The 24,036-nt window shown below is 32.1% G+C and overlaps 1 protein-coding gene and 1 long non-coding RNA gene across 2 annotated transcripts in view; both read left to right on the top strand.

The window, feature by feature from the left end:
- Window positions 1–24,036, top strand: part of LOC100743380 (leishmanolysin-like peptidase) — a 211,686-nt gene that overhangs the window by 5,750 nt on the left and 181,900 nt on the right. The gene's annotated exons all lie outside the window — the stretch shown is intronic.
- LOC105680775 lies at window positions 81–17,638 on the top strand. Its single transcript, XR_002946708.2, has 3 exons — window positions 81–692; window positions 13,128–17,013; window positions 17,086–17,638. It is a non-coding gene; the product is annotated as an uncharacterized LOC105680775 (long non-coding RNA).

The following is a 24,036-nucleotide window of genomic DNA, read 5'->3' as shown; positions in this document are numbered from 1 at the left end:
CGTTCGACGGTTTTCTCCTCTTTATTACGTCAAATCTCTGAGTCCATTTTTCGTCTCTGTGGGTATAAAATCGCGTGATTTCAACCAAGCGTGCGTTTCACGTGTCACGTGCTCTTGCTGTCCTCCTCGCACACCTGTATTTCGCGTGCGCCCCACTTCAACCTGAACCGATGAGCTCTGTTCTCTATACGCTACATCTTCGGATACTACTATCCTGTTGTTAAACATATGCATTATAGACGCGCTGTGTTGACATTTTCTCCATATTTATGACTCTAATAGGATTATAACGTACGTCATTCTAATAGGATTAGAAATGTCTGCTTTATAAGATGAAATGTCAACATCGAAAGTCGACTTCGATAGTCAGTTTCGATTGTCGAGATGTCTCGTTCGCAATAACAGATTTATATCGCATGTGAAATTTCGTAAACGTGGTTGGCGTTTTTCGAAGACTAAGTTATGTAGTTGGTTTCGTTTATTAGAGTTTGTTACGTTTATAAGTGTATTACGGTAACTGTGAAATAAATAGCGCGCTACGCGTAATGTGTCTACTGTGGAATGTGACTTTGATCGTGCGGAGAAAGGTATCCGTGAACTTGTTTTCATGCGCTGCTGAACCACGTGTTTTGGGAACGGGCACGCGCCCCTGTGTGTTTAGTTGCACGACTTTTTGCTACTCCGCTTCTCTTGTAAGTGGTTACATTATTTTTCATTAACTCTGATTGAGATTTATCGATTCTCTTTTATATTCAATCAATTTTTATTTGATATATGGATTCCATAGAAATATGTTTTGCTGTGAATGACGGTTTTCATTTTATATCAAAATATCTAAGCGAAAATTTTATATCGTTCTTATGTTACATTGTTGTTAGTAGAATTGAATTTTCTTTTATATGTTGGATATTAAAAAAAGTTTTATGGTTTTGTGCTATGTAGGCGCTAGTGGAATTACAGGATGATTTCGTAAATACGATGAAAATAATTAGGAGGCTACACGCCTGTAATAATGGCAAAAATACAAAAGTCTGTAATTGAGACTTATAAGAGAATATTCTATCAAAATTATTTGCAACAATATAATGCAAAAATAAAATATATTAAACTCATGCGCGTATGCATGTAGATCGTATATTTTACATGTATAAAATGAAAAAATATGATGACAGTTAGTTGTTAAAATTGTATTTTCTGAAAAAGTATTTTATTCTTTTTCACAAACCAAGATTAATATGAATATATGTATGTATGTATGCATTTATTAATAAACTCATTGTTTGAGACTTTTAACATCTGCACCATTTAGTAATTACATTTATAAATGTTCTCTTTCAGTGTTTACGTAATATTCATCTAATTTGAACAGTATGTGCATTACCAGTATTTCTGCATTTTTAAGCATTCGTAAATCTGTAACACCCACAGTCTGGTTATAAATAATGATGTCTCATTTATAAGTAAGAGAAATGCAAATATTAATTACAATCTCAATAAATTGGTAATTGAGAAAGAGAAATTGAAGATATTGTAATAGAAATAAATTGTAATAAATTTCGATAAATCTCAATACATTTTAATAAATTTCAATTAATTTCAATAAATCTCAATAAATTTCAACCAATTTCAATATCTTGTATAGAGCTGTTCACAGGCCAATGTGGTTAACTCTACATTTCCAAAAAAAAACAAAAAAAAAAAAGATCGTATCTCGATCATATCATATTATCATATATGTATAATATCATCAATTTTCCCCACTTCCTGTTTTGTAGAGACAACCGATTTGAGAAATAAGCGGCTCATATAAAATACATTGACTGCGCGCTCAAAATCCTTTCGTACGGCCATGCTTCAGATTTTAGGTCCTTTTTTCTTATCTCCTCATATTTCTGCCAATTTGCTTGCTCCGACACTCGAAGCGTGTTAATTTTAAACCTGATTTTTTTATAAACTCACTACACCCTGGTCCGGCCTGGTTTGATGAGATTGTTCAGACTTGAACGGTTAAGTGTAAGCTTGGTAAAATATTATAAATCTGAAAACCGTTCTGTTTAAGTTGAGGTAAAAACTAATCAAAATTTAGAAAAATGTGAACACTTGTGTTTTAAGCGTTCCACGAGTGCAATTACAAAAAATATGAATTTTGTGGGTTTGCGTCACGAGTAGGTTTAATTTCAGCATACTTTTAGGACATCGTGAACAGTTATTGAAATACCTTTGCGTGAAAGGGTGGACGATACCTGGATGGATATGGGGCTTTGAACGAATTTTATGACGAGGCCATTTTGTGATGAGGAATTTTCCGCTTGGTCCGGTTTTCGACCATGCGAACCGTTATGCACTGATTTTAATTAACGTTTAAAACGCCTAGTTGATGATATCTATGAATATTGAGGACGGTAGATCCTAATAGTTTTAAGCCATTGATGATCACACGGTGAATTAATATGAAGATTACAGGAAAATAACTTGATAAGTTATATTTTTCTTTTCTTACAAGAAGACAATTTAAAAATTGAATTCTATTTATAGATTAAACAAACTTTTGCGCAGGTTGGCAAGTTATTATGTAATTGTTTGGTAAATCTTTAATTGATTGGCAAATTATTGTGTAAGGGAATCCAGTTATCGTATACGAATATTCGTATCAGAAGAATCTATAATATTTACAGTTATTTTGTTAATTTAATACCAAGTTTACGTGTTATAATTTGTGCCTGTATGTTTAAGAAATTTTATGTCTATTAAGATTGTGTCACCGTGAGAAAAATCCAGATGAATTAACTGAGTGGTTGTACAACAATGTAGCAAACAATAGTTGAGAGAACGCGGTTAATTATGAGAAGGAAAAGATGTTGCAATGTCACTTGACGTAGCTGAACTTTTACTTTTGAAGAAGTAAATATGATTCTGTGAAGAATCTTATAAGAATATAATATTGTTCGCGTATCTTTTCTAATAAGTGTAACATTCAACATTCTCGCTTAGAATTCACTTAGGATACTTTTTACTTGGTAATTTGTAAGAAGATATAATTTTATCAGAGAATTAAAGATAAGTCATGCAAATACTTTATTTATTTAATTAACGGAAAGATACAATCCTCTGATAATAAATTACATTGCAACTTACGATTAGGTGGACATTTGTATTGAATTAAATTGTTCTTAGTCACATTTTTTATTTCTTACACGAGAATAACTTAAAAATTAGTTACTCTTCATTTATACGTAACTTTAATTTGTTGTAGAATAGTTTTGTTACTTTTATCTTGTTGCAAATGTCTAGAGTTATTTAAAACGACTTTAGGTTGATGAGAATCTTGTTCTTTTAAAAGCAATTACGCCGAAAAGTCGAAGTAATTTCTAAATATAAATAAAGTTTTAAGCTTATCTGGCTTTATTAACCTGTTTGTTTCCTTTCTGAGCAAAAGTTATTCAATTTGCTTGAACGAAACAGTTTTATCATGTTTATTTCTCTGTTCCGTTTGATCTAGCAACAGTATTATTTCGTCGAGTTTTCGCTTGGCTGGCTTCACTGATGTTTAGTTTATGATCACTTAAAAACTTTGAAGTATAATCTATCCGTCACAGTCTCCGTTCCCTTAATTCAATCCTTTAATTTCTATCTTCAGTTCCCAAAAATATCTTTCCATTCATTAGGTATAGTCGTGGCAGTCACTATAGTAAATTATTAACTATTCATAATTTTTGAGAAATATTATTTTCCTATCAAAGAAACTTTGTTTTACCTACAGTTAAAGAAGAAATATTCAAATTCAGTAACAGATATAATATAAGAGTTAACAACCACCAAAACCCATTAGTTACCCAATTACTTAACACTACGGATCAGATCCGCAGACTAAAAAGACATTACCCTTTAGATTTAAGCATTAGATTTAACTAGAATCAAACATACTATAAACACTTATAATCCAAGTTACAGTACCACGCCAAAATAATTTACTTATAATTCTCAATGAGAATTGATTGTAAAAATTCTACCAAATAAAAAGAAAAGAAAAGTTTATGTTTTGATAGGACTGTTCCGTTTAAGTTCCTACAGTAATAGAACATACTATATGATAAAATTTCTTAAAGATCGAAAATTGATTAATTTATGGGATGCGCTACCTTTTTATCACAGAGCGAAGATTATATCTACGGTTTTTTGCATTTATATTTTGATTAGTTTCCATAGAACGAGCTACACGGCTTATTTGCGTAGTAAAATGATTTTCTAGCAATTTTAGGCGATCATTAAGTAAAAGTGGCTCGCTCGTAAAAGCAAACTTTAAAAATCGTATCAAAGAGAATTTGAATGGGAATAAAAGTTTACGGCGGACGTGATGTGTCAGCGTATAATATATAGTGCGTCTGTGTTTATTGGTGTACTTGAATTTCGATGTTATGAGCGTCTACCCGTAAATTCGAAAAAGTTCCTCTCGGAATATCCGGCCGCATCGTCACGTGTTGATTTTTCCTGCTATTGCTCTCTGTCGTAATTTATAATTTAATCCGGTCGGTTTGTTCTAGAAGGACTTGCGGTGAAAGAGAAAGAGAGAGAGAGAGAGAAAGAGAGTTACGGTGGAATTGTGCGATCCTTTATTGGATTCTAGCCAAATATTTTCTCTGGCGTCGCTGTTGTCATTTTAATAATGCAGCATGCATCTTCGAGTTTCGAATTCGCGAAAGTTATAGGTTTATTTCGTGTCGTTGCTTCTCACGAGAGTTTTGTTTAAGAATTAGTTTATAAAACTACGTACGTACTACATTCGCAAAAATTCTACAAGATAAAAATAGAAAATGTAGTTTATGTTCTTCTTGATTCAGAAAAAAAGAGTAATACCAGTTTTACATATTTTAACTTCGTTTATAAAATACAAACTAAATACAGTACGTAATTTTGACTGTTTATATATATTTAATGAATCGGGATAATTAGGTAGTGTATGATACAATTTAAGGCAAGGAATACATATATTAATTTTGTACTTAATTGTAGTGTGTTTCTAGCTTTAAAATTGATCTTATGAAATATGAATTCATATATGAATATAAAAGATATATATATATACATACAGAAAAATTTTAATGAATTTAGTATCCAGTAAAATAAATGTCTGAAAAATAGTTAGTTTAATGTAGCCATTTTCTGCAATTACAAATCCTTTTTCTGTATATTAGCTTTTCCTATATGTAGTCGTGATAATTTTGTGATTGAATTACGTATATTACCGACTGTAATTATATATAATAGTTGTAATTACGATTATATATGTTAAAGAGATCAAGATACTTTTGAATGTTAATATGAATCAAATCAAGATACTTTTGAATGTTAATGTATATGTAGGCAACAAAGTTAATGTATCTTATTGCTTAATAATTAATGATAATTCGTCTATAGATGGGAACAGGTAGGTTTCTAATTCAAGCGTGTCGTTATTTTTGTGGCTATTACGAGAGTGACTGTTATGAAAACGGAATTACTACCGAAAATCGATTGATTGCGCAGTTCTTATTGCGCTACTATAATGTGCACGTTCATCGATAACCGTTTATGGGACGGATGTACTCGACTACTCATGAATGCACATTGAAAGTAGCATTCGATTTTCTGTTATGTTCTCAAATTATCATACTCGAGATCGTGCTACATTGTGATTTAAAAAAAGATAAAAAAGGTTTGATCAATTTTGTGATTGCGTTTATCGATTTACACATATTTGCACGTTATAGGAAATATTTGTATGCAGGAAGGAAGAACCTTGAACGACTGGGAAAAAATTGTCGATAAGTAGAAGGTTGTTATATTTCTATCTCTTTACTTATTTAATACGCATACTTTTGCATTCGTAGGAATCATTCATTTTCCTGTTGTATAATATTATCAATATTATTGTGTTCGTTCTCATTCATTTGGAAGCTAAGAATATACTGAAAGAATATTTCCTTTTATTATGATAATGTCGATTATCTCATTGCATGCACGGGAGCAATGAAATTACAAATTTCGCGATGCAAACTGATTAGCAATGGTATTTTCGTATTTAAAGCGTAATCGAAATTTTCTCGCGTCAAGCAAAATCGTTTACGTAATTGATCGTAACTTTTAGTCGAAACGATTTACTTTCTACCTGTGGATTATATTATCTTACATTAGCTGAAATCAAATTTTGGCTGGAAATGTACGTACATATGTATGTATTATATATCAGATATTAAATTCAGTGTTTTAAGATTAGACTTGTGGAGGAATTGCTACGTAATTCCTCGTATATGACTATGTGTACCTGCAGAAATAAATCTAGTTTTAAACTCTGTAAACAGAATCGTAATGAATTTGTTGCTGTAAATAACTTCAAATAAAGTGCATATTCATTACTTCGCTTAACAATTAGTATGAATTTGTTGGATGACCACTTATTTCTTGTTTAATAGAAAAATCCCAATATTTATAGATTGTTATAAATTTTCTCCTTTTGCGGTTGTTAGTGTTTTGCGATAAGTTGCATAGATCAATTGACACATTGAATGAAGTACTTATTTCATTTCTGAAATTTAATATACAGTATAAAGGAAATTTGTATTTCAACTGCTCATTTGTTGAAGTATTTATATTGCGGAAATAACATATAGATATAGCGGTATTACATTCTTATCATTTGGTTTTATTTTCTTTAGGGTATAGATATAGACATTATAAATTATGTTAAAATATACTGACGTACATAATAGTGACATATTTTATTTTATATTGTTTGTTTTTATTAATACAGTTTTTAAAACACACCGATTTTCTCCAAAACCTATATATTTCCAGAAATTATAATTTCGACTAATGAAAATGTCTATTATGCGAGTGTAAACGATCAATGAGACAAAATCATAATTCAGGTCTTGTATCGTAAGAACGAAATTCTTAGAATAACTAGATTCAATTTAATCTACACTTGATAATAATAATAACTTGATTCAATTTACCTTTAGATTTTGAAAGATGAATTGAGTGAGCTCGAATTAATTAGCCAAAATTATGTATACCTTTTGTAGGGACCGAAAGTTTGGTCTTCTGGTAGACGAATGAAAATGGATGGTCGACTGCTTCGCGCGCGAAACATTCTTTCGTCTTTTTCTTCCTGTCTCTCTCGTCATTCGTCTTTTCTTTCTTTTTACACTCGCTTTTTATCCGCTCAACTTTTGCGCCTCTAGGGATCGTACGAATTGCATAGCCATGCATATTCGAAACTTTTCCAGGGCTTTCTGCCGGTACGCTAACTTCAACCCTTCCTTTCCTTAATAAAGAACGGTCTATTTGGGATATGCCATCGATCCTAAAAATAGACCGCAATTTTCCACTTTTCCATGGCTTATATCGAGAATATTTTTATTGAAGCATACTTCTTTGTCGAGAGCACAAATTGTGCAATTAGAATATTTTTTCTTCTCGTGTCTCTTCTCTATAATCCATGCTGAAATGATCAATTGTCAATTGTTAACTCTGATAAACTGTGTATTTCACTCGATAAATTACGATTGACAGATTTATTTCATTTATTTGGTATTTAATTAAGATTTATTTAGTTAAAGTATTGGCAATATCAGATATTAATACTGGGAACAAGATAAATTTTATTTGAAATTCTGTGCCACGAAATATTATATTTCGTATCATATTTATTACTTAAAATGCAAATGGTCTGCTATATTTTTACGGTAATATGACTGTGACACAAAATATTTGAAGCTTTATTGCAAAATTTTAAATAGATACAATGTACTTTTTTATATCTACATATTACAAGTTAAATTAAATATCGTCGACCTGTAGAAGAATGATATATTTAAAAAATCATCGATACAAAAATGATTCACGTTGTAATTACTTAATTAACATATATACTATATATATATAAATCTAAGTTTATCTTACGCCATAAACGTAAAACTTAGAATCTAGCTCTTAACTAGATAGCTAATCTGCGAGAACATTTCTTTAGGATAATTATCCCATAAAATTATAGATACTACGTAATAAGAACAGTGCCACAGTCCAAAATAAAGTTGCCTCGATATTTTGTTAACAATAATATACCACCCTAAACAATATTTTGTTAGAGATTTTCGAAATCTAAAGACGTTGAAAAATTTCGTTGAGAAATTCATTGTTAAATAGATGAGTATAATTAACAATTTCCTGCTGTAAATTTTCCATTTCCAACTAATTTTTAGATAAATATATTTTTCCTATTGTTAGTTATGCTATTTTTCTAGAAAACTGACGATATGGTGTAACATTTTGCGTAACTCTACATGTTAAAAGATAGTTTCTATGGTTGAGATAAAAGTTTTTTACGTTTCTGCGTCTTAACAACTCCCAGTTAACCGCATAAAAGTGTTACGTAATTGGCAATGTAATAGAAAATGTGGACATAGCTGTGAACTGTGTCTTTATGAGACAAGTGTCACGGAAGAATTGACACTACGTAAAAAGTATTATTTTTTTAATTATCGCTGATCTCTCTACCTCTGGTGAAAAACACATTGATGATGATTCAGATCAATAGTCACTAGGAATTTTGATTGTCGTGAGTCGCCTGGTGCTTCCATTGGAATTCTTGTCCGCTTGTTCACAGGTTTGTCATAGTTTTCACTGAAAACGTTCCGAATTAATCACGAGGGATTGTTTGAACAGACAATGGTAGTCATAGTAAACTCGAAGCGGACTGAATAGAGTCCAGAGGAGAGGACCATGAAGGTTCGAAGCAATGCCACTGTGCTAATTAGTACGACGTTCGTAGACGAATGTAATATCTCATCTTTAGGAAAGTGAGCAGTTTTAAATATTTAGTACATTTGTCCTTTGAACGTGGAATCTATTGCTGCGCTACTGCGATTATCTTAGAAAGTTCATCACAAGGCATTTTGTTTCGTGTAGATGAATCTAATAATTTTAGATCTGTATAATCGGCTACATGGTATCTTACGTCTTACATAAATAAATATGTACAAAAAGATTGTCTTGTGTAACAGGAACATTTAAATTTAATTAAAAATTCTTCGTATATTTGAAGAGGTCCTGTAGTGATGCTCAAAAGCCTTTGCGTCTCTTATAAAATGACCATTTTTATTAAAATAAAATACTATCAAATTTCACTGCAAATTTCGTATATTCTATATTTAATTAGAAGGACTGAGAACTGTTTTATTATTGCCACATATGTTGCAAGTCCTCTGCTACCAGATCATACTACTATTATTATTATTAATATTATACTACTATTACTATTATTAATACTACTATTCTACAAAAGATAACGCAGGAAGTTTTAATAAATTTAGATTGACCTTCGAATCATCTTCGATTGACTCTATTGTTTATTTCGATCGTCTATCGTAATTGTGAAGAAAATATTAATATGCCTAATTTCCCGTTTTGAATGTATGCTAAAGATTTCCTCATAATATATGTTTAAAGTTTTTTACTTGATTGAAATTGAAGCTAGATTGAGACATACGAGATTAACCTAATTTAAAGATTAATGATACTCATTCTCTTATATTAGTGGCAAACATCTCATTTATAGTAATACCTATTAAATATCGTTGTTGTTGAATAAAGGTTTTGTCAATAACTTCCCCGTTGAAATTAGTTTAATATCTAGGAGAGTAATCGGTGTTTATCATTATACCAATTATGTATATCTATCGTGCTAATATTATAATGCAGTATGTAAATGATGTTATCCAAACTATAATATTATACTAACAAGAGAAGATACGCGCAGCTATTAGATTAAAGAAACAGATTTATTAATTAGTACAATTACATGCACTGAATTATTAATTTATATAAGAAACATCCTCCTTCAGGAATTCATTATTTCTTCTTCTTCTTCTTACAGGCTTCTCAATCAATTCTTGCCAAAATCAATATTTACAAATCCGATGTGGATTATTGTATTATTAGATTGCGATAAGTTTCCAACAAGATGAACACTTGTAGAAACCTTTATTTGTATCCTGGCTTTAGCGTGTTACAAAGTTTCGTTGTCAGGTATCGAAAAGGGCCACTTTATTTCCTCACGGACGAAGCGCGAAAGATTTTCGGAGGTGGATCCTGCACGATCAAAGGAAATTCGAAGCGAAGTGGTCATAGAAGTAAACCAATCTGGTCCGGCTTTACGTCGGTCTCGTTCTTTGCTAAAAGTTTCTCGGTAGATGGGGCGGAAGACTCGGTGTAACCGACGGTACGCTTGTAGAGATGCTCGAGAGGGATGAATGAACGGACTTTCCTATCGATTGAACAATTGGAATATACCTATACATACATACATATATATATCTACTTTTGTCGGCTGACTTTTATGCATTCGTGGTTTTTTCGTAAATTAAAGGTCGTTGATTCTTTGGACTTTAGACGCCGCACTATTTTGTGATATTTGCTTAATTTTATTTAAAATATACAAGGTGACCCATTTCGGCGGTAGATTCTGCACATGAAAACAATAAAAAAAAAATTCATATATACGTATGACCTGCTTGATCTTGTTTCAGAGCTATGACGAGTTTTTTTGTTTTAACAAACTGTATCTGTATAACTTCGCGGGACCTATCCAACATGACGTCTTTGCTTCCAAACACAAACCTGGAAACATTTTACCATTGACTGTATTATCCTTTCCTTTTCTCCAAGTATTGTTTTGAAAGACTTGTCCAATTCTCTCGCGAAGTAATTCGTCGCTGTCTTAAAACTTATTATAACTCGAAAAGAAGGTCAAACAGTGCATTTGTTTATATGAACCTTTTTTATCGTTTTCCTGTGCAGAATCCATCGCCTAAATGCTATATTACGCGAAGTTTGCTTTTCTCGATAAACGAAAATTAAAAATGTAATGTACAGATTTATAAAAGAAGATCTGTAAAAAAAAAGACTGAAAGGATGGAACCTAAGTGGATTCCCTATTTATTGAATACATATAATGTGCGCTTCGTTCCATACCTGCATTATACTTTCCTGATTTTATTTTATTTCGTTACATTTAAAATTATTAATGATTAGACTGCAGACGTTTATGTAAATTTATATTTTTGCCAATATGAATACAGATGTATATTGTGTATTGACATTTTCCTGTTCAAAGTATGTCTGTATATTACATCAGATGGATGAGACACATTTGCAATATCAAATCACCCAAATATTAAAATAATAATAGGCTAAACAATCAGAGACGAAATTCTACACTTTTCGACGAACTACATAAATCTGACATGTAACATGAATATGATGAATATCTTCCCGACAGATTTCGACAGATCTGAAATCTATAAGTTAAATGTAAACATTAAAATGCATTGGAAAAAGCGTTAAACCGGCCTGATGTATTGTGCAGAATTGTAGCACCGGTTGATTGTATTTTAATCATTCGGAGTATAAATAGTCAATCGATTCGCAAAGCTAGATACGAACCAATTAAATGCAAATTGTCGTGATATCGATGTCGCATAGTATGATTCTGCGATATCGTGGAGTACATTCGGCATAGGCGTAGGTAGTGGAAGAAATTAAAACGTGAAATGCCTCATTTGGCTGGAGGTTTTAAACGTATCAATATTTATGAACAAATGGTTCGGCAGTTACAGGGAAAGCGAATATTTGTACGGTAGAACGGATTTGCTGGATTTGCACGGGACGAAAATAATGGTAATCCTTGCGTCCCGACGCGGCTTTCCGTTAATTCGACTGTAACGTACGATCGATCCAGATCGAAATCGAAATCAGAACTGAACGCCGGTCCTCTCGTTGTTGCAACCGGATCCGGCTGCTTTTCGCAAATATTTGCGCGTAATCGCGCCTTCGGGTGCGAGGACTTAAATTAAACTATTAATTATTCCGCTGCCGGCTGAAGTTAGCCGATTTCGAAAGTGAATCGTGCCTACCATCCACCTGGCCAAGAAATAGATTGTCATTCGACGTGGATTATTTTAAATTTATTAATTCCAACGACATTCAATTATTATTTCAATTTTGATACTGTTTGAAATTTGTACAGTTGATTGAGAGCCATAGTAGTGTAAGTCAGTTCAGTGCTATTTTTGACGAAAAGACTTATTATTATAGGAAACTAGTAATGACATTTTCGATGGCATACTCGTTATCGCGGTAGAAGGTAAAATTATAATTCAGTAAATTGTGATGTTGAAGGAGTTATGATTTTAAAAGTAGAAATACGTGACTAGATTCCAGTATGTGAAACTTTGACTTACTTTCACTACTATGATTTTGAATATGTCATTTGTTTCATGACTTGGGAACTGCATATAATTTTGCTATTCTTCGTACCAATTTCTTTATTTATTCTATTGGTTGCATTGTATTCGATATAACAAATCGTTTCTTCAGTGAATATCATGATCTAATAAGAAAATTGTTACATGTATGTGACTCGTGCAACTTTTTATCTTGTTCTCTGTACAAAATCCAAATATTAATCAAATATTTGATGTATGTTAAGTATTTGATGTTTGTTAGTGATATAGAGTCTCGATGAATACTAGCAACTAAACTATTTGTTTATTTACTCTCAGCTATTTCTTACGTAATGAGTCGAGTATCTTGAACTTGTAGTACTTGTTTGTAAACAGGTTTTCTTAGTAAAGATATTTCGTGATTTAAAGGATTCCAAATAGTGTTTCTGAATAAATAAGCGAAACGTATAAGTCAATACAACCTGGTATTTATTGTTAGTGTTTACAAATTCTGACTGTATATTAATTATGATTGAACGCTGTTGTATGTTTGCCAAATTGATTGTTTAAAGATGCCTATGTACACACCTGATATAAATCGTGAATTATTCATGTTGGAAAAACAAGTATATAATCCAATGCACATACGTAATGTTTTAGCTGGTTTTATCATGATCGTTTGTAAGGGAAAATTGTTAACATATCATGCGATTAGAGAATAGTAAAAATATTATGTAGTTAAATAATATTTTATATCTTTTCTATTAAATTGATTATTTTATTTAACAGTTTGAAAGTTGTATACTTATAATAAACGATATTTTATTTGTTACTTTAATTACCTAATCGTCTCCTTTTTTGTTTCAGGTAAGGAGCATCATGTATACATAAAAGGCCATTTATCTGTCAATTTTGTTTTGGAGAAATCGTAAGTAATGATTTTTATTATAGCTTTTCAATTAAAAGTTAGGTTCTTATAAAATATAGTAGACTGATTGAGATCTATAACTGGATTGCGGATGTTTATGTAAATTCATATTTTGATCAATACATTGCAACCAATACATATAAGGATAAATCTTATTAGTTTATTTTGCATATTTTGTACGTTTTTATACAGTATACGCATTATATGCATTTTCACACGTTCAAATATTCCGTAAAAGCATAAACGCCCACAATGAATTTATTACACAGACGCCGAATCGCGATTCGAGGAACTCCTATTCCCTTTCTAGTGATTTGCTTCACGTTATATTAATTCATTATCGTGTAAACAAAGTATATACCGGCTGTCACCATAAAATTAAAGATACACGTTCTAAATCCATAAAATTAATAGAAGTTGAAATTACAAACTATAAAATTACTGGTATAACATGAATTGCGCGCACGCTATCTTCGAATATAAATTTCAATCGTGAAAAATGAAAATGGTTAGAACAACTCCGATCAAATCGTATAAAATGATAATCGCGTATTTATACGAAACACGAGGTGAAAATACACTCGATTCTTTCGCAATGTGTTTTCGTTAAGGATCTATCTTTTTGCGTGTATCCCATTTTCGACCGACCATAGAAGATTCGAATCGATGAAAACCGCGCGTTGTTCGCGATTGTATTTTCATAAGAGAAGTGTACGGTGGATAAAAAGTGGCCTCGCGTTTTAGTGATTTCACGAGCCGGGAAACAAATAAAGTGTTTGCACTACCACGCGCGGCCTTGCATAGCGCTGGTTCGATTCTTATTGCCCACCGTGTTCTCGTGTTCGACGGGATTGCAAAAGAAATTTACGGTAAACTGTGGATAGTATCCGAACGATCTACGCTTCGATGAAATCTGTTGTTGCTTTAAAGGACGTAGCCTTATCGATCAGGATCGCGGTACAAACGTTCGTTTCCAATAGTATCGGGACGAAAGATAGGAAGACGCAGCGTGCTACTTGATTTTACAATTCGACGAGTTATCCATGAAACTTTCCTTCGAAGCGTTCCGAGTTTCCCGCTTCTTGTCCAAATGGAATTTCCTACGCTAAACTTATTCCATTCGAGCGAAGAAAGGAAACACAATACAGAGGAACATGAAAGAGACAGAAATACGTGCGAGAGTTTGAGAGGCAAAAAGAATGGTAGGGGAGGCGAGAGACCAGGCGTTTGATATTTGAGAGAAGGTGTACGGAGACAAGATTATAGTGTTTTTTTTTGTCGATAGGTTCTTTTGTGACGTGGGGTATTTGCAATATCGGTATTTCGATTGGCTATTGCATGATCAAAGTCTTCAGTTTAATCGATCGATTAGCTGTCACGATTAAAAGAAGTTAAATTGGCATATTAATATAAAAGTAATAATAATAATTACTTCTTAAGAAATGAAACCAATGTTACAAGGTTATAATATATTCTCAGCTATTTGTTGCGTTTGTACAAGTTGATCTTCGTTTCATTTGATCATAGTCATACATATTGAAAGTTTGATGCTTTGACTATCAAAGTTTACTTTCTTTTCACGGACTTTCACAGTTCTTTTCTGTAGCCATTGAATACTCGCAGAATACTCGACATCAACCAAAAGGTTACGGCAACCACACGAACTCTATTGTGCATTTCATAATCCGAAGTTGGTAAGCGTAACGAACCTTGTTTACGCAAGCGATACTGCCTTTAGTATCAGAGAGTCTTTGATCTTGTATAATTTTTTTGTTAAATATATATATTTCTAAGCATTCGTTGAAAATACGTTTCAAAGAAGAATTCATTTAGGCTTATGAAGACGTCGCGAATTTATCTTTGATGTATGAATTATGGACGTATATTCATTATTCACATTAGGTATTGTAATCTGCCGTTATCGTGAAATACGTTCGCAGAAATTCGAGTACTTCGTATACGTACATTGATACATACTATAGCGCTATATGCAACTTGTGTGTCGTGTATTCACAGTGGACTGGAACGTATATTAATTGGTAACCAGACCTTGATGTAGGTCAAAGCAGCGCTTAATATCCATATCTATTGGTCAATTTACAATACCATTGCGCGTAATGGTCGAATATAAATCTGTTTTTATCTCATGCATAAATAGAAATTTATTTCAGTAAGTGTTTTTTTTTTCATATTTCTCGTTTGTCAATGAATACTTGAGTTCTAAAATTCACTGCAATAACAGCGAATGCTGGTTCTTTACTTAGTAAATTGTTCATAGTTAAAATTTTGGATCTAGCGAATTCTAAAGTTGATAACAATTATTCAATCACAAGCATATCTTTGGTATGATATATTTCTGTGTAGGATACTTGGTCATATGAACGTTGTCTACAGGTTGTCACACAAATCAGCCTACATTTAGCGGAAATACAACCTACATATTCTGCTTTTCTTAAAAGAAACTAAACGATATCGATTTAGAAATCTTTCAGAGGATTTCATGAACAACATTTGTGCAACTTACTGTCATACGAATAATATACTAATAATAATTATCATTAATATGTAATAATATATATTATAAATTTCCTTTGTATTCTTAACTTCGTTCTTGCTTTTTATATGACTATTATATTTCTATGTATAACAATTCTATAACACGATATAGAGAAATCAATAGAATCGTAACGGTCATTTAAATGGGAATATTTTCTTTTATAAAGATACTATTATAGACATAGATATAACTATAAATTAAGATAGATAACAAATAGGTAGACTGTAAAAAATACAGTAAAATATAGTGAAATAGAAAATGTAGTAAATTGCACTAAAGCAGAGGATGTCTGTTTTTGAAAGATCACATTAGAGTGATCACATTAGAGAAATGCAGTATTAATTTAGAAACGGGGATGTTAGGTGTATTTGTAGGAGCATGTATGTCCCCAAAGAGACTGGAAGATGCTAATAGGTGCTGAGACAGTGATGTGAATCGAAGGTGCGCTTCCAATATCCGTCTTCATTAGTCAGATCGCAACACGAACTGCCTTCGGAAATCTAGATGGGTTGCGATGCTCTGGGTAGCTTGGTACTAGTACTTGGATACGCAGGTACAACTGGAGGGCACGAACCATCGTGAATTCGAGATTCTGAATTCGAATCGATTGGTTGGTTCTCCGGGACACCCGTTCGCTCGTCTAATCAGATCCTGTTTGTAGGCGGGCCACGATCAAGCCCTCCAGGCTGGAAAATCGAAGGGGTCGAAACTGTACGTAGCTATACCGAACAAACCAAATACGCTAACAGAACAAAAGGTTGGTTACATACAACACACGGGGCTTCGACTTTGTCTCCTATTTCTTCTCCGTCTCTGCGTAGCTTCATCAAATTTTTCCACTTTTTGGTAGAATTCTGAATGCACAGGTTCTCTTTTTTTTAAAACCTCCTTTGATATTTGAAAAATACGCTGTCTAGTCATTATACTTTCGTTTCTATGTATCAAGTAGCGTTTTTCAATCGAATTAAAATGCTTTGCAAAAGTGCAGTTTCTTAATATTGATATACCATGACTGCAGAAATATTCGATGTAGTGATTCACTATCTTTTTTTTAATGCCGCGTAAATTGTCTATAAACGGTAGAAAGCAATTGATTGTAGATTTAAACTTTCACAGAAGCGGTAAATATTACACTGATTCGCTTGTACGTAAGGCGATGACCGATTTCAACGGAAAATAAAAGAATTCTGAACGCAAGAATTTGAAAAAGAAATTAATTTAGAATTTTACTATGTTCGACAAGTCAGCCGACAAATCCAAGTAAAGGGGTTTGTTTGAAAGAATTTATTTCTTTCACTTTGATAAATCTTTCGAATAAATTTCTGATCATAAAATTACAGGTGATTCAATGTTGGTACAGCTGGAAAAGTGATTGCAAATTTCTGGTCAATACTTTATATTTCAAAAAACCAATTGATGTAGAGTGAAACGTAAAATAAATGTAAAAAATGAGACGGTACCAGTATTTTATTCACCTTTTGAAATTTACACGATGTCATTTCGAACATTGCTGGTCGGCTATCAACATGATATTAGACTTATTTTACCTAAGTCGTAAATATTCGTACGCATGATGATTGCGGTGGCTCGTTCGTGCCATGAATTTCAATATATTAGCTAGCAGACCGTTTTGAAGGAGGACTGAATACCAATAGTTCGTCAACCTACTGCCTTACATACAGCTAATTGTAAGTTCAAGCGTCTAGGATACCATTTGAGTTGCAGTTACGACTGTCGAACGATACTATACGCGTCTTATTTTGCCTCAATTTTCTCATTTTTTCCAGCTTCTGCGAACAAAAAAAAATTTTATTCATGAAATTTTTTATTGATAGAAATTAGTTGTAGAATGTATAAAAATAAATTTCTGTGTTTCATTTGCGTATAATAGTATTCTGTCGTTTTCTTCCTGTTGTTTTTCTGGTTCTTGCTTTTTCCCTGACGTTTACGTATATTCAACTGATTTGAGCAAAATTAGGATAATACAACTGAGAGAAAGTAGAGGAAATAGCGGCGTAATGGTTCCAACTTTTGTGATAACATTATGTAAACTATGGCAATTTTCTTTTGTATTTCCTGATCGTATCTCTATTTCTAAAGTCTTTGCGGAAATACTCTTAAATTTTTCAACAATCTGTATAGAATTATTTAAAAGAATTTCGTGTAATCTGCAAGATTTATCTCTATAAATTTCCTTTTATTCTTTTTTTTTTAAATCAAACCTGTTGTTGCTGTTGTCAAGAAGCAGTTTATAACTTGTAAGTAACTTGTAAAATTTCGCTAATAATATTAGTTCAATTGTGCAACAATTGACAATACTGACAATAGTTTTTCCCATACATCGCCGCACTTCAAAATAAAATTTATTACGTGAGATATTTACCGCTTACTCCTGATGGGTAGAAATCGGTTTTCTTTGTGTTTTCAATTGAATAGGTACGGTTTTTCGCGTAAAGGAAATATCTATCGACGATCGTTCCCGTTCTCATTCAGTTTCTCCTTCTTCGACCAATCAAGATTGGAAGTGACGAAGCACTGCTTCTGTTCCCGAAAGTCACCCACATGCTCGAAATTGAACATTTAATCTTAACGACGTATCTGTCGTTCTTGGTCGTGGTCTCATGTCCGCCACTGAAAAAATTGTACTATTTGAGCGATGATAGATGGTTCCCTTGAATCAGAATCTGCATATGTACGGACGTAACATAAACAAGCAATTTTTAGCGTATCGATATTTCTGTCGTTTCCATTTCGTTGCAAGAGTATCTCATGCGACTGGGCCAAAATATAAATTTAACTCTATTGCGGTATTCCAATTTTTATTTATCGTATACCCTCTAACATCAATATTTTATTTTTATTTATTTTTTATTCATATGTTAGCCTTTCGCCTGTAATATTACAAAAATATATAAGTAGATAATATAAATAGATATATAAGTAACAATATCTTCAACTTTAATATCGTTTATTAGATGTATAATAGTGAGAAATAAGCATTCAGATCAGAAAACAACACTCAATATGTATTACGACGATCAAGTACGTATTCGAAATAAGTTTTCTGATTTCTAATTTATTCTAGGAATATTTAAAAACATTGTGGAACACGTATTAAACATCCAAATTTCACGGTGTTTTTAATTTTAATTCTGACTGGCAGAATATTACTCGGTTTGGAATGAAGTAATCTAAACTCTGATTACTTTTATCCCATACGCGTAGTTTACCATGGGAAACAAAATATACATGAATTATTGATGATACACACTGCACGCCGACGGGAAATCAGATAAGCATATGACAAGATCAAACCATTCATTCCTTATAGCTTATAAGGCATACTATGCATGGTAGTAATATATTTATAATAATACGCGATAAAAATTTAAGAAATAAGTGAATGATTAACGATTTAATAATTTATCGAAATTGTAATCGTTCTCGCAAATGTATTATATGTATTTAGGAATTTGAAAGTAAAGTCAGAAATTAAAATTGTTGGATACAATCGCAGTTGGCCTTCGTTGTATTTCAACCATAGTCTACACGACGAATATGACGCGGTATTATAAAACAAAGACGTATCCAATAATTCTATCCAATTCTATCTTTACACGATTGATAGATTTTCGATGAACCGTACAAAAACGAAAAAAAAGATAAGAGGAAATATATGAAAAATATAAGATTGATTAGAGACGTAAAAATTCAATACAAATAACTAGTTGTTTTCGAACAAACCAGATCAAATTCTATAATCGAATCTTCCTTTGCTTTTTATTCAATTGTAATATTTCTTGTTATATTATATTGTTTTAATTTATATAGTGACATATTATTAAATTTTATTCGCTGCCACTTTTTGGCGGTAGAAGCATTCCTTTGCATGAGACTGTAATTGAATCAGTTTCGCCGCTTCGAACGACATAATAAAAATACCAAAACGAGCTTCAAAGAATTAAATTCCAATGGAAATTTTTTAAATGACACCATTCGAACCGTGTTAAATCGAATTGGTTCGTGCAAAAAGAGAATTGTTTGTTTTTTAAATCGTGTTGAATTAAAATCGTGTGAAGCAAATCCGTTTAAAGACAAAATTGATTATATTTATATTTTAAACACTTGCGATTATTAAAATCAAGTATTGGATATTGTATCCTCAATGGATTGCTTAAGAATGAAACAAATAAAATACTATAAAAATGAAAGCCAAGCGTAGATGAAGGTAAGGATGAATAAATTTAAAGTCATTGTGAAATTTTTCTATAAACCAACTGCGAGCGGGCGATTAGTTACGTAAACTTCAGAAATAGCTGTAATAAAAACGATTGGCTTATTACAGTTTGAATTGTTAGTGCTCTACTCTTAAGTTAGCCAATAAAGGGGATAATCATTGCTAGCAATTTAGGATGGTAATCCAAGATATCTCCTTCGAGGGCAATGGATATCGTATCACGCGGGGTTCACCAAGACAGCTTTCTTAGAGTCGAACTACTCTAAAACAAACGTACCTAATCGTAACAGTAATAGTCTCACTATATTCACTATTATTAGAAATTATGAGATAATTGTCTTTTATAACTAGGATGGACATATTAATATACATATATATTTGGTGATTATGTTACGTGTAGATTATGGATGTTTATGCATTTTTGTGTAAAATTATGGGGTCTCCTTTTCTCGAAAATAATAATTACTAAATAATTTTAGTTAATTGTTATAAAAGAATATGAAAAGTATACTTGTATAGATTTATACAAAAAAATGAAATAGAAGATTTGAATTTGTGATGTCAACATTGCATTGCATTGTTTTAAAACGAATTGCTTGAATTGCGATTGCTTTAAAATATATTTAAAAATAAATGTTGATATATCAATTGTACCATACACGTATAAAGTAGTACTTTTCATGGGGGATCTATATTGTAATCTCACATATATTTCACGATGTTCCATTTCTTTTACCTTCAGCAATAACCTTTTCAAAGCAAGCTACTAGTCCGAATTTTGAACGTTATTGCGATTTGCTATGGGGCAAATGACTTTCGCTTGAAAGAGTATAGTTTTCGACTATAATCAAACGATAACGTGACTTCCATTCGGACGATCGTGCACGTGAAAGCGTTGCTCCGTTGCTCGAGAAAGTTAACGACCTATGTTCCGATATGCCATCAGCGCCGCATAACTGTTTGATGCACGTTCAGATGTTTAATCTGCAAATCTCTGCGCACTTGTAGAAATTATTGAGAATACCCAATATCGAAGTTAAATAAACGAACATCAACAATCAATTATTTTATTTTGGCTCTCTATACGATGCAGCATCTTGTTGCAGTCATTTTACTTTTATGATATATTGTATCATGAACTTATCATATTTATCATTATAGTAAAAGATTAAAAATTCATTATGACAAGGAAGATTAAAGTTTGATTACATTAGAAAAAACAATATTTGGTTAATTAGTTTCTTATTTAGTGTTTTATATTATTTATTTTGAGCTGAGTTACGTAAAACCAGGGGAAACAGCGGAAGGGAGGGAAACCAGGGGAAGGGAGAAGGGAAACATCATTGTCAAATAAAAGAAAATGTATTATTATAACAATTTCATTGTTAGGAAACGATATTCGTCTCATAAATTTGAAATTTGATCAGTATTTAAACTGAGGACAATTGAGCATAAATGTCATTTGAGTTCCCCTTCGTGTTGAAGTCCTTGTGTTAGTGGTAATGAAGCTTAATGATTCCTAGATTAACAAATTAAAGTTACCATATTTTTCTAGTCAGTGGTGAACGGTTTATATAACAGTGCCAATAGTGTTGTACTAGCTGCTCAAAAATATGTGTGCTCCAATAAATATTAACAACGAACGAAGTATGTCGCGTAAGTTTTATTAAAAGACTTTTCGAAATGATTTCTTTCAAATATTAGGATAAGATATTGTAACTTTAAATTTAACGTACTCTGCGAATTAAATATTCTTGATCATTCAGTTATCCATCCAATAGTACTTACTAGCAGCGACATTAATAACTCTGGCGTAACTTCCAACCTCATTTTTCTTCGTGAGATCGTGCGAAGTCATGCAGAAGTAACATTCTTAACAAAAAATAAAGTGTTGGACAAAATCAGCCCATAATGGTTCAACTTACAAGATTATACGTTTCGTTGAACCAGTTTTCTGTGCGGAACGTTCGTCATAACGTGTGCTTCTTTGCACGAACAGTCTCACCGTACAATATATGTATACACATATACATCCGCACATGTACAGAGGTAAATGTATGATCACGCGTTATGAAAAAGTCATTTTTGCCCGATTTCATCTCGCGATCTCTATGTTGGTTATCTGTGTGAGCTGTCCACGTATGCGTGCGAACCGTAACTATACTGGCGCGCGTATGTAGTGGAATTGATGCATACAGTTTTCTGCATATTTCTGTAGCTAGATACACATATCCTTGAATTCCATGAGCAACGAGGCGAGAGTGCCACAGATTCAACCATAAATTTCGATTTCCATCGCGACGGGAGACCATTCGATTCTACTTGACGACCTATATCTGTGATAGCGTAATGTACATACATAGGCCGGCTGAAATTCGGAAAATCATCTGTATCTATCTTATCGTCGGAGATCATCAGTGGCTATTAAAATTTTGATCTACACTTTTTAAGATACGGTAGGATCCTGTATATCATGGAATTTCTATACTGCAGAACCTATCTTCTATTTGTCCCACTGTATGTATTTTAACACGTTGACCGCCACGATGATCATCGATGATGCACGTTTTACTAAATTTTTTTAAAATGATTAAAATAAGATCAATTTCATGAATTAAAAGATTTTCAACGGTTTGAGTGACATAGATATAACGTTGTCAGGAAAAAGTATGCAAATACAATGACGTCTTGCGAAAATTAAACGTTATGGTGTAGTATATCTCAATCTATTGCGGCTACAAGGGCAAAATACACAAAATTCACGTGGTAGTCAACGTGTTAAGATATTTCAATCGTTTCGATATTTCACATGTTTCTGTTTTCATAATGTTAGGGCTCTTTTGCACGATCGAACTGGTAATACTACAGTAGAATCTTGTTCATCCGAACAGTTCATCAGTTATCACAGCTCGTATTATTAATTCTAAAAATTGAATTTGGATAGTTGCTTCTGAATCATGCTTAATTCCTAGTCAAAATATGCATGTTAAAATAACTTTAACAATAAGTATCTTTATATTCGTTCATAAAAGATAAACATTTCCATTTGGTAGTTTAATCATTTTTCACTGTATGTTCACCGTACTGAGGTTTATGGTGAGTGGGCTGCGCTTAGTCAGTTGGATGATAAGGCGCGAATAACCCACCTTGGTATATAATGGGACACAAAATTCTCCATTCTCGGGTTTATATCGGTGCCTAATAGTACAATTTTCAACGAAATATTTCACCATTACAGTGTTTTATCCTAGAAACATTTTTTCACATACTCTGTTATTTAGTGTTGAGTTCACTTGATACTTATGATTCTTGAACAAGATTTAAGAACTTCAACAAAATATAATGCATGCTTAGTTAAATTATAAGCTCTAGTGTAGTAATCGCTAGAAAGCAGAGCTTTTTAACATAATGTGTTTTAGCCAGAAGAAAAATATTATCAAAAATTACCAACGAGAAATTCTTATCGTGTTCATGCCCACATATCTGGTATGCTAGAACAGGATAAAATTACGATTAGTTGTAACATATTTTTTAGAATAAAATTTAAATGTGACGCTAGAAAATTGTTAAGGGTCTATGTATTTACGAAAACTATGTCCATATTATGTACAGGAAAATTCAAAATTGTACCGATAAGAATAATTGCATAAGCAAATGCGTACCCATTACACAATTTGTGGATCAAAACTGCCTTAAAAGAAACAGTACTTAATTATTACATTAAAATGTTTACACATTTGTTAAAGTAAAATAAATGTAAATTAATATGTCTAATATATAACCAGCTGCTTTTACATCTTGTCGTACTAACATATAAATAAATTTTCAATTTTTGTGCTATAACTTTTATTAATTTAATGTTGTACCTCGCTAAAAATTAACTTGAAAACTTTCCATTACGTATATGTACATATTATATGTATAATGCTTTGTATCTCTATTTATATATACCATAATATAATATCTTGTAGTGCCAGTCTTTTAAAAATATTATAAAAGTTAGAAAAAGTTTGATTTTGAAATGTATCTGAGATGTCTTTCTATGTACCATCTT

This window comes from Bombus impatiens, unplaced genomic scaffold (genome assembly GCF_000188095.3).
Source record: "Bombus impatiens unplaced genomic scaffold, BIMP_2.2 scf_0344, whole genome shotgun sequence".
Classification (NCBI taxonomy): Eukaryota; Metazoa; Arthropoda; class Insecta; order Hymenoptera; family Apidae; genus Bombus; species Bombus impatiens.
The sequence above is the reverse complement of the archived record's forward strand: the minus strand, read 5'-3'. Positions and strand labels throughout refer to the sequence as shown.